Below are 17,095 nucleotides of genomic sequence, written 5' to 3'. Positions count from 1 at the left end.
ACCATGAAAAAACATGCTGGCAAGGACCCATGTTAGCTATGAGTGGATGCAACGAGTCCAACACGGTGATGGAAAAAGTCCTCGTAATATAGTACTATCTCACCAGATATAATAATGATATCATTTATACAATATGTTTATTTGATATACACCCTACCTTTCCACTGAAACAAACAACAAACTGTAACTCACAGGGGCTAGCAATAATAAAAGCCAAACATTGGAAATAAAGACCCATAAAACAAATTCATTAACACAGCTGAGAAAACATAATTACAAAAGAATAGAATGAAAGCAGTACCCAATCTTACAGACATGCTTGCAATCTTACAGACAGGGCCTGCTTCAGTCCAGATGACTTTGTCTGCTGGAAGAAGGACAGCTGAGAGGAACCCAACATAGCCTCCCACCGCAAGGAGCCTCACGGCCCAAGAACAGCCACTGAGAAGGCCCTCCTTCATGCCCGAAGCAAATGTGCCTTTGATGGAGGCAGTAGCAAGAGATGGGCCTTCCACAGTATCAACCACTGTGACCGGAGAGTAAGAGCATCAACATAAAGAGCTTCCAGGAATCCATGGACATAGTGGTTTAGATCCTATAGCGTTCACACATAAAGGCTGGGTTCCCCGGTTATTTCTTGCACAGGTTGGTATTTTGTGTTGTCCTGCCATAGTATTTCAGCATGGCATGTTCAGTTTTTAGTACCCACAATAGGAAACAATGATCTGTTCCATGATGTCACATTTCACCATTGTTTCTACAGTCAGCCAAACGTGGCATCATGGTTTGTACTGTCCTGGTATTCGGCTATCTCAGAGTTCATTGGAAAGGTGTCACCTGAAGAAGCTGTTCTAGGTATCCAGACTGAATTGGGATTGAATTTCAGGCAAGGTGGCAGATGGGATAGCAGCCAACAGTAGTATGACTGAGCAAGGAGGGACAAAACCATGTTGGTGTAGATACCACTTGATCATTGGTTGGACATAATCAGGTTAAAAAAGTGTACACTGTTGAAAACCAGGGCTGCTGGTCATGATGTGTAAACTGAATCAGAGCCCACTAATGACTGTCATTGGCTAATACCATGGACTATACAAAACACAGAACACACACAGCCTTATCTGTATATACCCAAAATAAAGATTTCTAGCACTGTGCAAATCACATACAGAGGAGGTCAGAGGAGAGATCCTAGGATAAGCATCTCACACAGATATACCTGAGACCATCCATAGTGTCTGGGCCAATCAGAGGAACTGCATGCGCCAATCATCTGGCTCCAATATGGCATGGGTTATCTTAATCATTGCCAAAGCCAAGCTATACCCACCTATAGGCTGAAATAAAATGTAGTTCTAAGCCACAGTTTATTTTGATGGAAACTAGATTTGAGGGGAATGTTTGGTTCACCTTTTTCCTTCCATTTTTCAGCACATTCTTGAAGAAATCAGAAGCTTTCATGTCCATGTTGGTTAATTACAATTTCACGTAATTGTATAAACCATGGTTAGTATGGCTTGTTCAAACAAGTGAGGGATTTATTGCCTATCATTTGAAATAAGTCTGTTCAATGCTAATTTATACTGTTTGTTGCATAAAGACTGTACATTGTGTAAAAACTTTAAGAGGAGTGTAGTGTGTGTGATGCTGCATGGCCACACGTGGAATTACCATTAGGTGTTTGCAGAGCCATCCACTTGGATCCTGTGCTAAGATGGCTCCATGCTAGACTGCAATTCCAGGTCTACTCTGAGTTTTCTTGGACATAGAATCAGTGTAGAAATGCCTTCCTTAGACCTGCGGAGAACTGGCTCCCCTGGCAGGGGGCTGTGAGGACTGTAGAGGGACTTACTGTCTTCAGTGCAGTCCTATTGTGTCCAAGCAAGGATTGGCCATCCTATTTCATAGTCATTCCTGAATCCAGGTGCATGCCATTGCTCACATCTCACCAGAAAATGCCTAGATGCCAATAAATGAATTTTTAAAAAGAGAAACACTACCCTAGACAAAATATTAACTGACTGAATCATTTGCTCATGTAAGGAAAATGCACACGTACTGCCTTAATTCTATTTCCCCCAAGGGGCATTCAAATGCATGACACTACTAGAAGACTATAACACAGGATAAAAAGTACTTTGATGAAAAGGTATCCCTCCAGTGTCTCAATCATATTTTTTGAAATAACACAGCCTTTCTCTGTGTGAAATTTGTTTATACAGCTTATTGAAAAAAATATTATATTTACTTTTGCTATATTGCAATTTTTCGCTCACTTGACTTCCAACTGTGAAGCAGCAAATTTTGTGTGGGAACTCTCCACAGGATGCTCAACCAAATGTTGGTGGCGCATGCGCACACACACACACACACACACACACACTAAAGTGCTGGGGAGATTTCACCTGAAAAAAATAACTGAGCTTAGATCAAAGTGGCACTAGTGCATTGGAATGCCTGCTAAGCCAGTGCTCCATTTAACTTTCTGCAGGATGCCTGACCTTGAGTGAACCCTGAGGAGAGGTAATGCTCTTTCTCTGATGCTGGTTGTGATTAAAGGGACAAAAGAATACTCAGACCCATCTTAACTGCTCAACAGTTATAAGAGAAGTTTCCAGGCAGAAATCACAGTTTAATCTTCACTCAAATTATCTGGGACTAGAATACCTGAAGGATACCTGTTCCTGTAGGATTCTAAAAGGAAGCTATAATTCTGCTTTAGAAATGACTTTATCATTTTTATTTATTTATTACATTTTTAGTTGCCTAGAACCAGGAGATCCTGGACAATAAATAATTGAAACAAATTAATATAGTGGCACAAAAATGCTCTAGAAGAGAACAAAACTGGCATATTTGAGCAGAACTGGGGGCTCTCTCTGCCACAATCATATAATTTAATACAGAGAGTCACAAAATAATCCTTGTGATGCTAAACACACACACTTAGAGGGAAATGCAGAGAATTAAGGCTGCAACCCTATATGCAATCTTATATTTGATAGGAGAAAGTTCTAGTACACTAAGCAGAGCTTACTGAGCAGACATGCACTGAACTTTGTCAACAGAGGATTGTGTATGTGTGTATATTTAGGAAGGGAGAGAGGGCTGATATCAAGTGACATTAAGGTACACAGGTCTCCCTATGGATGGCATTCCATTATCAGGCATTCCATAAACAGGAATGGCAGCCTGCTTGTCCCTAGAGACCAGCCAACCCCGCTCAGGAGTGGCCTGAAGCATCTGTGCTGTATTCCTTCCATACTCAGGCAATTGTTTGCTGTTGCTGTAGGCCAGCACATGGAGAACATTTGAGCCCCTTGTCCCCAAATGTCAGCTGCCTTAGGTGAACACTAGGAAACAAGGAGAATGCTTTGAGCATGTGCGGTGGGTGCACATGTTCCGAACATTCCCCCAGGGTCCCTACACATTTTGTTTTTCTTCAGTGTAAGCAGAGTGTCCAGATTGCTCAGCCATAGTCCCACATATGTGCCAGGTCCAGTTCCACAAAGCCAATCAGGAACCAAAGAAGGAGCTGACTCACAATCTTCTTTTTCAGAAAGGGTTGCATGTTGCAGCAGCAAGTTTCCTTTTCCCAGCTCCTCTGTTCTTGTGATGTTAGGAAGGTTACATGAAGCCTCAGTCCATACAAGCTTGGTTAACTCCACTGATGCTCACAAAGAGAACAGGGATCAGCCATAGTTGCTCTTTGCTGTTTGATTGGCCAAATGATGTGACAGGTCAAGTAACAGCCCTGAAATGCCTCTGTGTGATCTTCTTGTGCGACAGTGTTGTGAGAATGAAAGAGTTTACATGTATGTTTCTGTGTTTGTTGGGAAATAGTGAGATATAAGTTTGCTGGGTGCCCTTGTTCGTTCGTTCGTTCTTTACATTTTTTTTAAAGCTTGCCTTTTTTTAAACTTATGTCACTGATGGTTTTGGGGCATTCTAGGGGAAGGGGGACTCATCATACTGGTTGGCATTTATCCTAATTTGTTCCCATTCATGTTCACTTCACACTCTAATTTTCCTTATTAAATTCCAGGGCTGTTTGGTGTGGGTTTACAGCTGTACTCTCATTTGAAAATCTTAAAGTTGCTTGGCTCATTTCTTGTCTCTGTGTAACATGGCTTTTGTATGGGTTCCTTCTCAACACTTTGCATTCATGATTTTAAAGTCCGTATGTTCTCTGCCTGTGGTTAGGGATGTATGAAAATATTGGTTTTGTGGCTGCTGTTGTTGCAAAACTTGTAAGCATGCCCTGTTCGAAGTACTTGATATGAGCACAAGGAAGAGCCCATCTCTACTGAAAATATTTGTATTTACCCAAATTTCCTAATGGGTGCAAATTTTCTCCATAGACTGAGTCACTTTAGCCTGTGTGCAATTTTGGGAAAATTCACACCAATTTTCCACTCAAATGTTTCTCTATTTCTGCAGGTTTCCCATTCATGCAGAATAAGCAGCAAGCTCCAGCATGAACAGTATCAGGCACAAGATGAATGGAAGAATGATGTTCAGAGCATCCAGGCTTGTTCACCCATCCCCATCTGTATAGTTCTGTCTGCTCTGAACTGAAAAGACTGTTCTGCTTATTCTACTCACTCAGTTCCACTTATAAGGCCTTCCAGACTTAACTCCAGCTCCCAGAATTTCTCACCATTAGCCATGCTGACTGGGGCTGATAGGAGCTGAAGTCCAAAACGTACAGACTGCATTAGAGTAGGGAAAGCTGTTATAGATTACTTCCCCATATTTTCCAGAGTGAAGAGATTAAATGTACATTCTTTGGAATGAAGTAATTCTCTCTAATGACCTGGCTGTACCTCAGAGTGTCAATAAGGTATCTTTTCTTGATTCATTCACAGTGAAAGGGAAATATAGATATCTAGACATCTTGGGATGGCAGGTGGGGGCGGAATATCTGATGCATTTAAAGCTCTTTTTCACATGTGAATTTTCTTTATTGATTTTAATTAAGCTTTCCCAGGGGTAATAAATTAAAACATTTTATCTTATTGACATTCCTTGTCCTAATTGTGTTTGTAGAGATGCAGGCACCCACCGGTGCAAGGAAAATTCATTTAAGAATAACTGGAGGGGGGAAGATAGATTTTGTTAAGCAAAATTCTACAGTGGCACTGGCAGAAATAAAATCATTATATTTGAATAATGATGGGAAAGAATCCTCTTCAATTGTAAGTAATATGTTTCACATAAAAGTAAACATGACCATAAACTTCTGCTGTAGGCACAGCCCCTCCCGCCTTACCCAGTTCAGACTCTGGTGGACAGGCACAAAGTGGGCATTTATTTCATGAATAAGGCCTACCCTGTTTATACACATGATACTATTACAGTAACTGAATGGAGCAGATGCTGCATGTACAGTCAGTTTGAATCAAATACTCTTCATCAAGAAGAGTCTTTTCTTGTCATTTCTGAAATACAAGTATTGTTTATCAAAACCTCTTGGTGTTGCCTATATCAGAAGTACCAACTTTCAAGAAAGGTCAGCTTTAAAGGTATGTAAACATTATTATTATTATTATTATTATTATTATTATTATTATTATTAAAACATTTCTATGCCGCCCCTTGCTGAAGCCTCGGGGCGGCTTACAACACAAAACATGAATTCAGCATGCATCTTGGAGTTATAAAATAATCATGAAACTAGCATCCATATGTTCTACATTCATTGTCTCTGTGACTATTTATTGGATTGCATTCCCTCCATGGGCTGGAGACATTATTCCTGTGTCTTCTACGATGTGTCATTTTTAAGGAAAGTATAAATGCTGGGATTTTGAAATGTTGACATTTTTATTGTGGACTTACACTTGGGTTAGCTTTCTAGATAGCTAAGGTCATCAAAAGCCTAGACAGTGCCACCCAAAAGGTACCCTATTCTCTGAGATGGTTCTTTATTATTATAAATTGCCATTATACTGATTTGCAAATTGGACTAAATGAATGAAATCCTTAAACATTTATGTGTAAATTTGTCACCTCTGTGTTTGATACAATTTGCAAAAGTGGAATTTTCCAGTGCATGTTCTTCTGATAGTCTTTCTTTAAGATGTTGCAATTTATTATTATTATTATTATTATTATTATTATTATTATTACATTTCTATGCCGCCCCTTGCCGAAACCTCGGGGCGGCTTACAACATGATAAAATACATTGAAATACAATAGTACATAATAAATTACCATTAAATACAAAAATACAAAAAATACATTGATTTACAAATATAAAATTAAAATTATCAGTATAAAATAAAAATATAGGAGGAGAAAGAGAAGGAAGAAGAAGTTGCCCTGGCCAGATCATATGTTTTAACAATTGAAATGATGTTTAAATAAAAAGGTCTTTACCTGGCGCCGAAAAACCAGTAACGACGGTGCCAGGCGGAATTTACTATCAGTTACTCTGCTCATGGCCATCATAACTGACAAAGCCCAAGATGAGATGGGCAAAGCCACAAGCCAAAGACAAGGTAGAAAATGAAGAACAGCTGCAGCCCTGGACAATCCAAGGAGATTGCTGTCAAGGAGTTACATGGTTCCCAGGAAAGGGGCAGCAAACAGCTCCAATAGGAACAAAGGCAAGATCATTTAGTCCAGTTAAGTGTGTCTTGCTCTTCTGTTAGAGCTAATTCACTCTCTTCTCCTTTTCCCCATTTTCTTCACATCCCGGAATGAGAACGAGTTCAATGGCTTGTGAGTGGCTCACTATTTGCTGGATTATTTCATGCATTTTTTGATTAAATGCACAACTCTCCCCGCACCTCCACAGAATACCCAGGGAGATCCGAGGGGGCAATTTATGTATGATTTATTTAAAATGTATGATTTATTTATTATTTGTATGCCACCCAATTGCGCCACAGCACCTGCAAAGCTATAGCACTACAGTAACAGTAACATATCAGTTTGTGAGCCACCCCGAGGCTTTGTTGTGATGGGGGCAGCATAAAAATGTTTTAAATAAATAAATATCATTAGTATTGTTTATTTAAATTACTGATAGTCATATACATTGATGCTACCATTTCGTAAAATACTCTGTGTCACTGAAATCAATGCATGAGAATTCCATGAACTCCATGAACATGTTCAGATCATGTAATACTATTTTGTTCATTTATGTACTATTACTATTACATTTTATATCCCACTTTCCTCTGCCCACCTTTTCCATTTTTACAAGGAATCCATTGTGGTTTACAAGGTCCTTTCCATGTGTTCTCGCAACAACCTTGTGAAGTAGGATAGGCTGAGACTCAATGGTTGGCCCAAAGTCACCCCGTCAGTGTCAAGGCAAGTAAAGATGAGAACTGGAATCTCCCATGTCCTAGTCCAACATTTTAACCACTACACCACACAAGACCTCTTTTATTTGCACATTCCTCAGCATGATGGTGATGATGAAACACTGATTTATTTCCTTTGGTGAAGGTCCTTCCTTCCTTCCTTCCTTCCTTCCTTCCTTCCTTCCTTCCTTCCTTCCTTCATGTACTAAACCACATTTTATCCTCAGTGAATAAAGAACTTGGTCTGGTCCATTCTAAAGGATCAATAATTGCTTCCATATTAGATATTCATATTCCATATTAGATTGTGTCTACCATATTATATTATATTATTATATAGCAATAGCTAGCTAGCTTATTTACTAGCAAGCTAGTTATAATTAATGCATTATTAGTTGATTAATTATTAATAGTGAAATCACTGAAGGAGTATGTATGATTCCCTTGCAACAATAATTCATTTGAAGCTCCTGAATATTTCACTGATAGTTGCTTTTAGTTACTTTTGTTTCTGACACGCCCATTTATCATATACCAGGCATTGGACTCATAGAAGGAAATTTATATGGTTTGTGGCAGAGGTACGTTTCCCATTTTTTCCATCTTGGTGAAAGAGTTCAAAGATAAAATGATAAAGAAGTTAGTGTCTGCATTGGTTGCCCATTTGTTTCTGTTGGTTATTACTCCTATAGCCTTACTTGTAGGGTTGCCTTCTCCGACATGAAGCTGCTCATCCTTAAAGAGCAGCTGTTGTGTCATTTTTACAGGCACTGTTTCCCTCAGTAACATGGTTGGTGGAAAAGCAGTGACACATCATACATGAAGCTCACTCAGTGTTAGGTAATCTTGTGGTGTCAATAAAGCCCAGGAAGCATAGCTTGCATTGAGGGAAACTCTGCTCCAATCACCCTAATAAAGTCTGTGAGTTGTTTCTTTTGATATGTAAATTGGCTCATTGTCATGACTGCTGCTTTTGTGAATGTGTCGGGTTAATGACGGTTGTTGGTTTTATGTATATTCTATTTTTAAGCCACTTCGAACGTTCCTTTTGTAGAGAAGAAAACTGGAATATAAATTTACAAATAAGTAAATGAATCACTCTCTCTATGTCATGAATGAATCAATCTATGTCATATTTTACAGGTATATCAACAGTGAATCATCAATATACATATAAGCTTGAAGGCTTAGGATATTTTTTAATCTTTTCCTTTGCCTAATACCTGTCCATTCCACAACTGCTATAATCAGGTAAAGAGCTTGTATATGCTACTCCTTCGCAATAACATTTCATAAAAATAAATGCTGGCCCTTATGATAAATTGTTGTGAGCTGCCCAGGGTGCCTTGGCTACTGGGTGGTATAAAAATAAATTTAACAACAACAATACCTGGGGCAAAATTCTGACATAAGAAGGTTAATGTCATTTAAAGCTTATAGCTTTCATTTTGTATGGAAATGACAGAAAATGCCTGATCAAAGCTTAATGAATTCGTAGACATCAAAGGTTATGGGCTAGATTCATATTGCATCATGTTTAGAAAAATAAGACTTATGTTAGTTGTACCTAATGTAAGTATTGTGTAATGTGTTACATGTTCAGATGTTAGTTGGAGCTCCATAGTCACTACTACGTCATTCCTAATAACAAACCATGGCACTGCTTGGAGGTCGTTTCTCCAAATATACACACAGCCCTAACTTAACTTAATCTTCAAGTACATGTACCCCTCAAGAAACTTTGAAAATTAAAACTGTTCACTAAATTCAGAGTCACTGAAATCTGCCATTTTTCTTTTTCTTTCCCTAAATTCTTGGAATACCACAGAAAACTATCATTACTAAAAAGCATTTTCCCAAGCAAATTTATTCAAAACCTTTTAATCTGAATGAATTGTGCTATTTAAACTAATTTGCAACTTGCCCTAGTACATCTGGCCTGTGATATAGAATCAGGGATACATCATGAAAAGTAATGCTATTATTGATTTGGAAAGATGCAGATCTTTGCAGTCATTTACCAGTAAAAGAATAGAACCCCCAGTATTGTTTCTACCCAGCTGGCTACCTATATAAACATTTAACACTAGCATTAAGACTTCTGGAAAAGAAAGGAAGCGATGGACTTTAAAATGTAGCTAGTGTAGAGTTCCATGAGATTTTCATGAAAGCAGATTAAGCCGGATGCATAATTTAGGAATATTTTCTCCACAATGTTAATCACTTGGTAATCTTTTCATTCTCTGCATCCATGTGGATAACTGCCAGCTATCATTTGGCATATGGGATTCCTGCAGCAGTCCATATGCTTTGTAACAGTTGCTGTTCAAATGGAAATTTGCAAAATCAAATAAGAATGTGGCCCAGAAAACAGAACCAAATCACTAGCAGCTACAACAGACCACAGACTTTCATTCAAATCATTTCTGTATCATCTCTGTTCACCTGGTATGTTAGTAGTAGTGTTAAAGAAGATGATCCATGAAGGATCAGATATGCCAACTCTGTTCGTATGTACTTTACAAATTAAACTGTCTACATCATTTACAGTTGATGAAATTTGCCACTGTTGTTTGTTTTGCACTATGGTATTTCTGTAATTTTCTTTTTACATGGTGACATTATAGACTTGATGAAATATTTTTCTAAATTCCCTAAGTTTAAAATGTCATTCTAGAATTAGTATCTTCAACTTTTATTCCTTATTTTTAAGAATATGGCATCCCATATCTCATTTTTTCAACAAGCATTTGTTACTAGAATCAAGAATTCTGTGTTCACTAAACAGAAAATCTTCTTGGCTACTAAACTTTTCAGCAAAGAGAGGGCTAAATCAGACATAGCACAGATACTTTAGAACTTATAGCAGGGGTCCTCAAATGTTTTCAATAGGGGGCCAGTTGAAAGGTGGCGGTTACACATGCGGGCCAGTGGGGGGCGGGGCTGAGTGCGTGGCTGGTGAGGCGTCATCACATGCGCGCGAGGAGGCATTGGGAGCATGCGGTGGTGGCGGCTTGGTCGCTCTGAGATCTCCCAGCAAGTCCAAAATCATCTCTGAGCAAGCAAGCCACTGCCTCCAGCCCGCACTGCAAGGGAGAGGCAAGCACGCATGCGTGCAGGAGGCAGGCAGCGGCAGCTTGCTCGCTTGGAGATGGTTTTGAACTCGTTGGGAGATTTCCCAATGAATCCAAAACCATCTCCAACTGAGCAAGCCACCACCTCCAGCATGCGGGCGGCAGGTGGCGGTGCAGGCCAGATGAATGGGCATGGTGGGCCGGATCCGTTCCACGGGCTGTAGTTTGAGGACCCATGGTTTATAGGGTTGACTCATTACTTACTCAGCAAAGAGCTAATACATGCAATGTCCAAGAGAAAACTTTCTTCCCCAATAAGCTTTTTAAAAAGCCACTAGCTTCAACAAGACTTTGCTAGGTTTGTTTGTTTGTTTTTGTGGGATCCTACTTCAACCCTTGGGATCCCATGGAGTAAGGAAGATGCTAGTCTCATGGCTACACTGCAAAAATAGTTTGCTTATGCCAGCCAGATAACAGAAGAGGAACCATCATCTAGAGAGCTTTCTACTGACTGTTCCCTCTTGTTCATCCTGTTCCTTTATGGGAGCGTTCACTAGCCATGATCAAAGAGCCAAATAATATTTCAAGGTGCACATAAAGATTTTAATGCATCTCTAAATTCAAATTCCAAACAGCACTGGGATCTGTAGAACAAATTTTATTACACATATTTTCAATATTAACAACACCTCTGTGTTTATAATTATGAGAAACAGTAATCAATTTTCTATTCCATAACTAGTTGGGATTAAGTTTTGTTAAAGTCAAGTTAAATGCAGCTTACTCCCAGGTAAATGTGCATAGGATTGCAGTTTTCACTGCAAACCCATACATTTCTATTCAAAAGTAAATCCTACTGAATTCAGTAGAGCTTACTCCAAATAAAATGGGCACAGGATTGCAGCTTTGTTCTGTTTGAAAACCACAGATGTTCTAATCAGGAAAAATTAGTTTGTCCAATTATTTTTGAAAAATACTTTAGAAAAAATAGACTCTGATATTATTTAGGGAAACAGAATAATCTGCTTTTTTAGTTTGTTTTTAAATACAGATTTATGCACTGTCATTATCTCTTACTTGATTTCTGAGTGTTTTGCCTACTCAGTCACATCCCCTGATCTAAAAATACTGCTATGAGCCTGATGAAACTTAGGAGCAGTTCACAGAAAGTGCAAATATTGGGATAGTTCAGTAAATTGGGCTGGCTCAATAAATAAATAGATAAGTTTTCACTTTATAATGAGCAGTGGTAGAATGTCACACCATCTGTCTGTTTCTTGCTTAGCAGAGGCAAAGTTTTCACATTTTCTTCCTCAGAACATGACTTCTAAAAGTTATGTAATCTATTAAAAATAGATCCTGTTGTTAAATATGGAGTGAGCACACGGGAACAGAATAAGCACACATATGCATTAAATTATAAAAACACATTTCTTCACAGGCTCATGACTATCCAGCAGGAATTGAGAAAAAAGTACTTTCCACTTCATCGATAGCAGACCAATGACAGCACAAGAATGTAGCCCGAGGACATGTAAATATTGCCACATATCACTTTCGAATGAGCCTGCGGTACACTTCAGGGGCGATGACAGGACCCAGGCAACTGGAGTGGTGTCAATGATTTTCTGACACAAATCAGATGTGGCACTGTACATCTATCACCTCTGTTCTGGCAAAGTCTCCGCGTACCACTCCACAGAGGAAGGAGGAGACAATACTGTGAATTCGGCCCATCATGGTGATAGCTGGTGGTGTGGGTTCTTTGACGAGAAGCAACAACATTAATTTAGTTTGCACCTTATTTGATTGCTCAGCGTTAACTCAGCGTTACAGGATGGTTCACTCTTAGTTGGATATCATTAACTTGTCTTGTGGCTGAAATGGAATCAGTCATGACTGTTTGGGCCATTTTAATGCTTCTCCAGATGGCATGAAGCCATTTACACATCATGTTCAGACTTCAGCTACCGTGTATAGCGGTTCTCTTTGTTTTCCTGCAGGTGGATGTTGAATACAGTTTTGCTTCAACATACCTTTAACGAGGTTTATCTTTTTTCTTGTTTTCAAGGAATTTGAGTTGGTGACTAGTCCAATGATATTTTGATGCTTCATGTATTTTATGCTGCCTTATATTAAATTATTGTTTTTTGTCATTACAGCTATGGATTATATTTAAATTGCTTTTGGTTTCCCTAATGGAAGTTTCATCATAGAGTGAAAGAATGTTTTAGTTCTGAAAAACATTATTAAAATCTCTTAAATAAAGTAAACAAATAAATTATTTATTCCAATTAATTTGTACACCAAATCACTGGTTGGTTATGGAAATTGATTTTTCCATTCAGATACGTGTTTCATTTTTAATAGCCTAAATGAGGATATTCAGAATCTATATATGTAATATTTTTTCAATATCAATACTAGCTGACATTTTCTATAATGCCGCTTGGATAAACTCAAAGGGTGGTCCCCATGGCATTCTGGGGGAACCGATGTGAAATGGACTTGTGTGTGTGTCTGTGTGTGTGTGTGAAGTGGTGATAGCAGCAACTCAAATACACAAACTAAGAAAGTGAGAACATCTCCTGCACTACATAATCTACTGTGTGATCTTTGCGTTTGGATTTCAGCCTTCTTTGTCTGGAGCACAATGAACATGTGTAAATCACAAAGACCTGAAGGTTTCCCACATTCTATGGGGGGGGGACGACCCACCAGAAAAAGATGTTTCTCCCTCTCCAAGCACATATCTTCATTGTGATTGTGTTGTCTTCTGAAATGTGCATAGCACTCAGTAAAAGCTACCAGCATACAAAATACAATCCTGTAATGCAGCTATTTTCTGCCGTGGGATTTTAGAGAATATACACAATAAAACAATAATTCGGTTTGCATTTGGGAACAGCCTGGCATGGGATAGCTATACTGATCACATAGTGTCTCCTTAAGCTTTAATGGACAGCATTTTAAATAGTAGCTTCCACTTCTAGAATCTAGAATGTCTAAATCTAGAAACAGAAAGCAATACAATAAAAAATCAAATATGAATGCTATTTACTTTGCAAATTAGAATTCGCAGAAGATGAATGGTTTCATATGCTGAAAGCTTATATGGTAGCTTACAAAGTTATGTGTAATTGCTTCATACTGGAAAAGATTCACTTCTCATGTACTGTGAACCTGCATGATGGCCTTCTCCAAAGCCAGTCAGTTATCTTGTTCCTCACATCAGACAACCAAAGAAATAAATTATACAACTTAAAGCCAGTGTGGTATTCTGGTTAAAGTGTTGGACCTAGGACTTGGAAGATCTGTTTTCTTGTTCTCACTTGGCTCCAAAACTCACTGGGTGACTTTGGGCCAATTACTGATGCTCAGCACAACCTACCTCCCAGGGTTGTTGTGGGAGTAAAATGAGGAGAGGTATAAATAAATAAATAACTCTTATACATTATGTGGCACTCACCCTCTCATTTTTTTAAAGGTTCAAGCAAACATGCAGAGTCCAGATCTGGACTGGGATCACCATGAATGGTTAGATCAAGTTTGGACAACTTGTAGGCCTCCAGATGTCTTGGTTATGACTCTTATCAGTCCCAACCAGCATAATCAATGGTAAGTGATCAGAAGAGTTGTAGGTCAAAACATGTGGAAGACCATAGGTTGCCTGATTTATTTATTTATTTATTTCTCTAGCAGACCATTTTTTCCTAAATTTTCCTTACTGCATGTAGGGATACCGATACACAAATAAATAAACAAAATAGCAGAAAAATCACTATTGGAACCGTTAGATCACAAGAAGCCAGCAGGTTAGACTATAACCCTAGTATGTGTGTGGTGGTCCCAATCTGAGGTCCCATACTTATGTATAGGTAAAAAGGTCTTTACATCCCCCCCTCCCCCCCCGTAATTGGTTCTGGGACAGGACAGGTTCTGTGCTCGTACTGCAAATGGCAACAGCAGCAACTGTGTTGGCAACTTGGTCTCCATTCTGCATCCACTACAATGGGATATTAGGAGAATGGTATTGTGCTCAGGTCCAAGGAAGACATGGAGCCAGTGCTTTCTCAAATGTCTGGACATTTTTATTCCCCCGTAAGAGAGGCTTCCATTGTTCATCTTCACTCTTGGGATATTTTAACATTGCTTTTTATGATTTTCAAACTTTACTGAATCACTGCAGCAGGCCTAAGGATGCTGTGTGATATTTTATTTCTATTGCATATCCTTCCATTGTATCCCAGGCTGCCTGTACTTCCTCATCTGATAAAGTCTGATTTAGGTTAGATTTACTGTACACCTTCCCTTGGACTTTAACTGGAATCTGGGAAACTGAGAAAACTACAGGGAGAGATAATTGCACAATAAAAGGCTGGACACCTACACTCCTGAAACACCTCCTAAATAATTCTGAGCCTGGAAGTTTTGTTTCATTAGCAGAAGTGAACTCAGGTCATACATATTCCCATCCTGGTTACTTCAGCCCTTCTTCATTTCAGCAGCCAAACTGAGGTGCAAATAAGAACTTTGTCAATGCACAGCAAATATTCCTGGGGTCTACTAGTATGTGCTGAGCTACCTTCTGACCACCCTGAAGGACAGGTTTGTGCTGTGAACAAATTAAAACATAGCAGCATTTAAACGTGAGTGAACATATCAGCAGAAATCAGTCATAAAATGCCTTGCAGGATGAAAAGGTTTTCAACACTCAACTAAAATCAGGAAGAGAAGAAACGCTTCAGCCATCGCCTATTATATTTAAGTGAGCAGTAAACTATGCTGTTATGCTCCACTTTGTCCCCCAGACTATGAAGAAAATAAATAGCTAACCCATAACCCCTTGCATTGAGTAAAAGGGCACTGGTGATGGTGTTTTTAACAGAAGTTGTTCTATCCAACTCCATCTGCCCAGGAGCACTGATATTGTCAAATGCTGCTCCTGGACCAACTAAACATTTCAGTGATAAACTACTGCTGAATCTTCCAGCTGTAATTTAACACTGAACAACTGCTGGACAAGTGTCAACCGTAAAGTATTTGCAATATATCCAGCAGTAGTTCCAGCAGTAAACTGATAGTACTAAAGCATTCTCAGTTATGCTCAAGGGTTACAGCATTTTTACCACTCCTCCTTTTTGAATAAGCCTAGTAAGCAAAATCTGTAGAAAATATTTACACTCTCCCTCTGACCATCAGCACAAAGAATACACCAAAGGCACAATCTGCCACCCTTTAACTCAACTTGGATATGATTAAGCATTCCTATATGGTTCAGGCACAGCCATTTTCCCTTGCCAGGTCTGTCTCATGCAACCTCATACAAATGCAGAAGAGCTTGGCCATTTTATCCTGGCAGGGGAACCTGTGTTCTCCTTTCACATGTAGTTCTGCTACTTTCCAGGGTGCTACTATATATGCTGGCCACTAATGTAGTGTACAATGTCAAGATGGAATGTCAAGGTTGTTTGTGTTCCACTTGGTTTTATATCATTTCTAAAGATTTATAAATATAGAATTATAAGTGCATTGTCATTTATCGACATACGACATGAGCAAACTATCAGGAAAAAAAGAATCAAAGTCCACATTCTGATACTGCATTTGCTTGCATAATCAAACAGCCCACTTAAATCAAGGTGGATCATACAAACTATGTCATTGCTTGATTGTGGACTTTATAAATGGTTTCTTTCTTTATGTCATTGACGTCTGCAGCACATGGTGGGGAATCATCAGAATGGGGAATCATCAGGATGGCAATCAGTGATGAGCAGGGTCCCCCAGGGTTCTATCCTGGGACTGATGCTGTTCAATTTTTCCATCAATGATCTGGAAGAGGGGATGACCAGTCTGCTGATCAAATTTGCAGATGATGCTAAAATGGGGATGGTGGCCACAACTGAGAGGAGGTACCCCAGATCCAGAAGGATCTGAACAGACTATGGAAGTGGGCAGGGGACAACAGGATGGCGTTCAATGTGGATAAGTGCAAGATCTTGCACTTGGGGCATAGGGATGAGTGTCATAAATACAGGTTAGGGGACAAGTGGCTGGAGAGCAGCACTTAAGAAAGGGATCTCAGGGTACTGGTCTAAACATGAGTCAGCAGTGTGATGTGGCAGTTAAGAGGGCAAATACCACCCTGGGATGCATAACCAAAAACATGGCTTCTAGATCAAGAGAAGTATTACTGCCACTCTATACTACTCTGATGTGTCTGTAACTGGATTATTGTGTTCAGTTCTGGACTCCGCATTAAAGGAAGGATATAGCTAGGTTGGAATTGGTGCAGCGTAGGGCCACAAGGATGGTGCCAGATTGCAGGAGAAGCTGTATGAGGGGTTCAGACTAGATGGCCTGGGAGCCAGATTAAATGGCCCAGGAGATCCCTTTGGACTCACTCTGTTCCTATATTTCTATTTTCTAGTACCTTTATTAGGAACAACAAAATTATCTGAAATAGACAATTTTCAAGTTGCAAAGAATTCTTCAATCATACTGAATGTAACACACACAAAAAGAACTGTGGGCAGAGAAAATTTTTGCCTGCTGTTGAAGTATAGTCTTCTTTTAATCACTGATTTAGGTAGGAGTGCATAACATTTGGCCATATCCACATTACAGCTGTGCGAAAAGAACCGCACTGGCTGCCTGTTAGCTCTGAAGCCATTTTCAAGGGTCTGTTATATATTTA

Source organism: Varanus komodoensis, unplaced genomic scaffold (assembly GCF_004798865.1).
Source record: "Varanus komodoensis strain SLA01 unplaced genomic scaffold, ASM479886v1 scaffold1, whole genome shotgun sequence".
NCBI lineage: Eukaryota > Metazoa > Chordata > Lepidosauria > Squamata > Varanidae > Varanus > Varanus komodoensis.
This window is presented reverse-complemented; position numbering follows the sequence as displayed.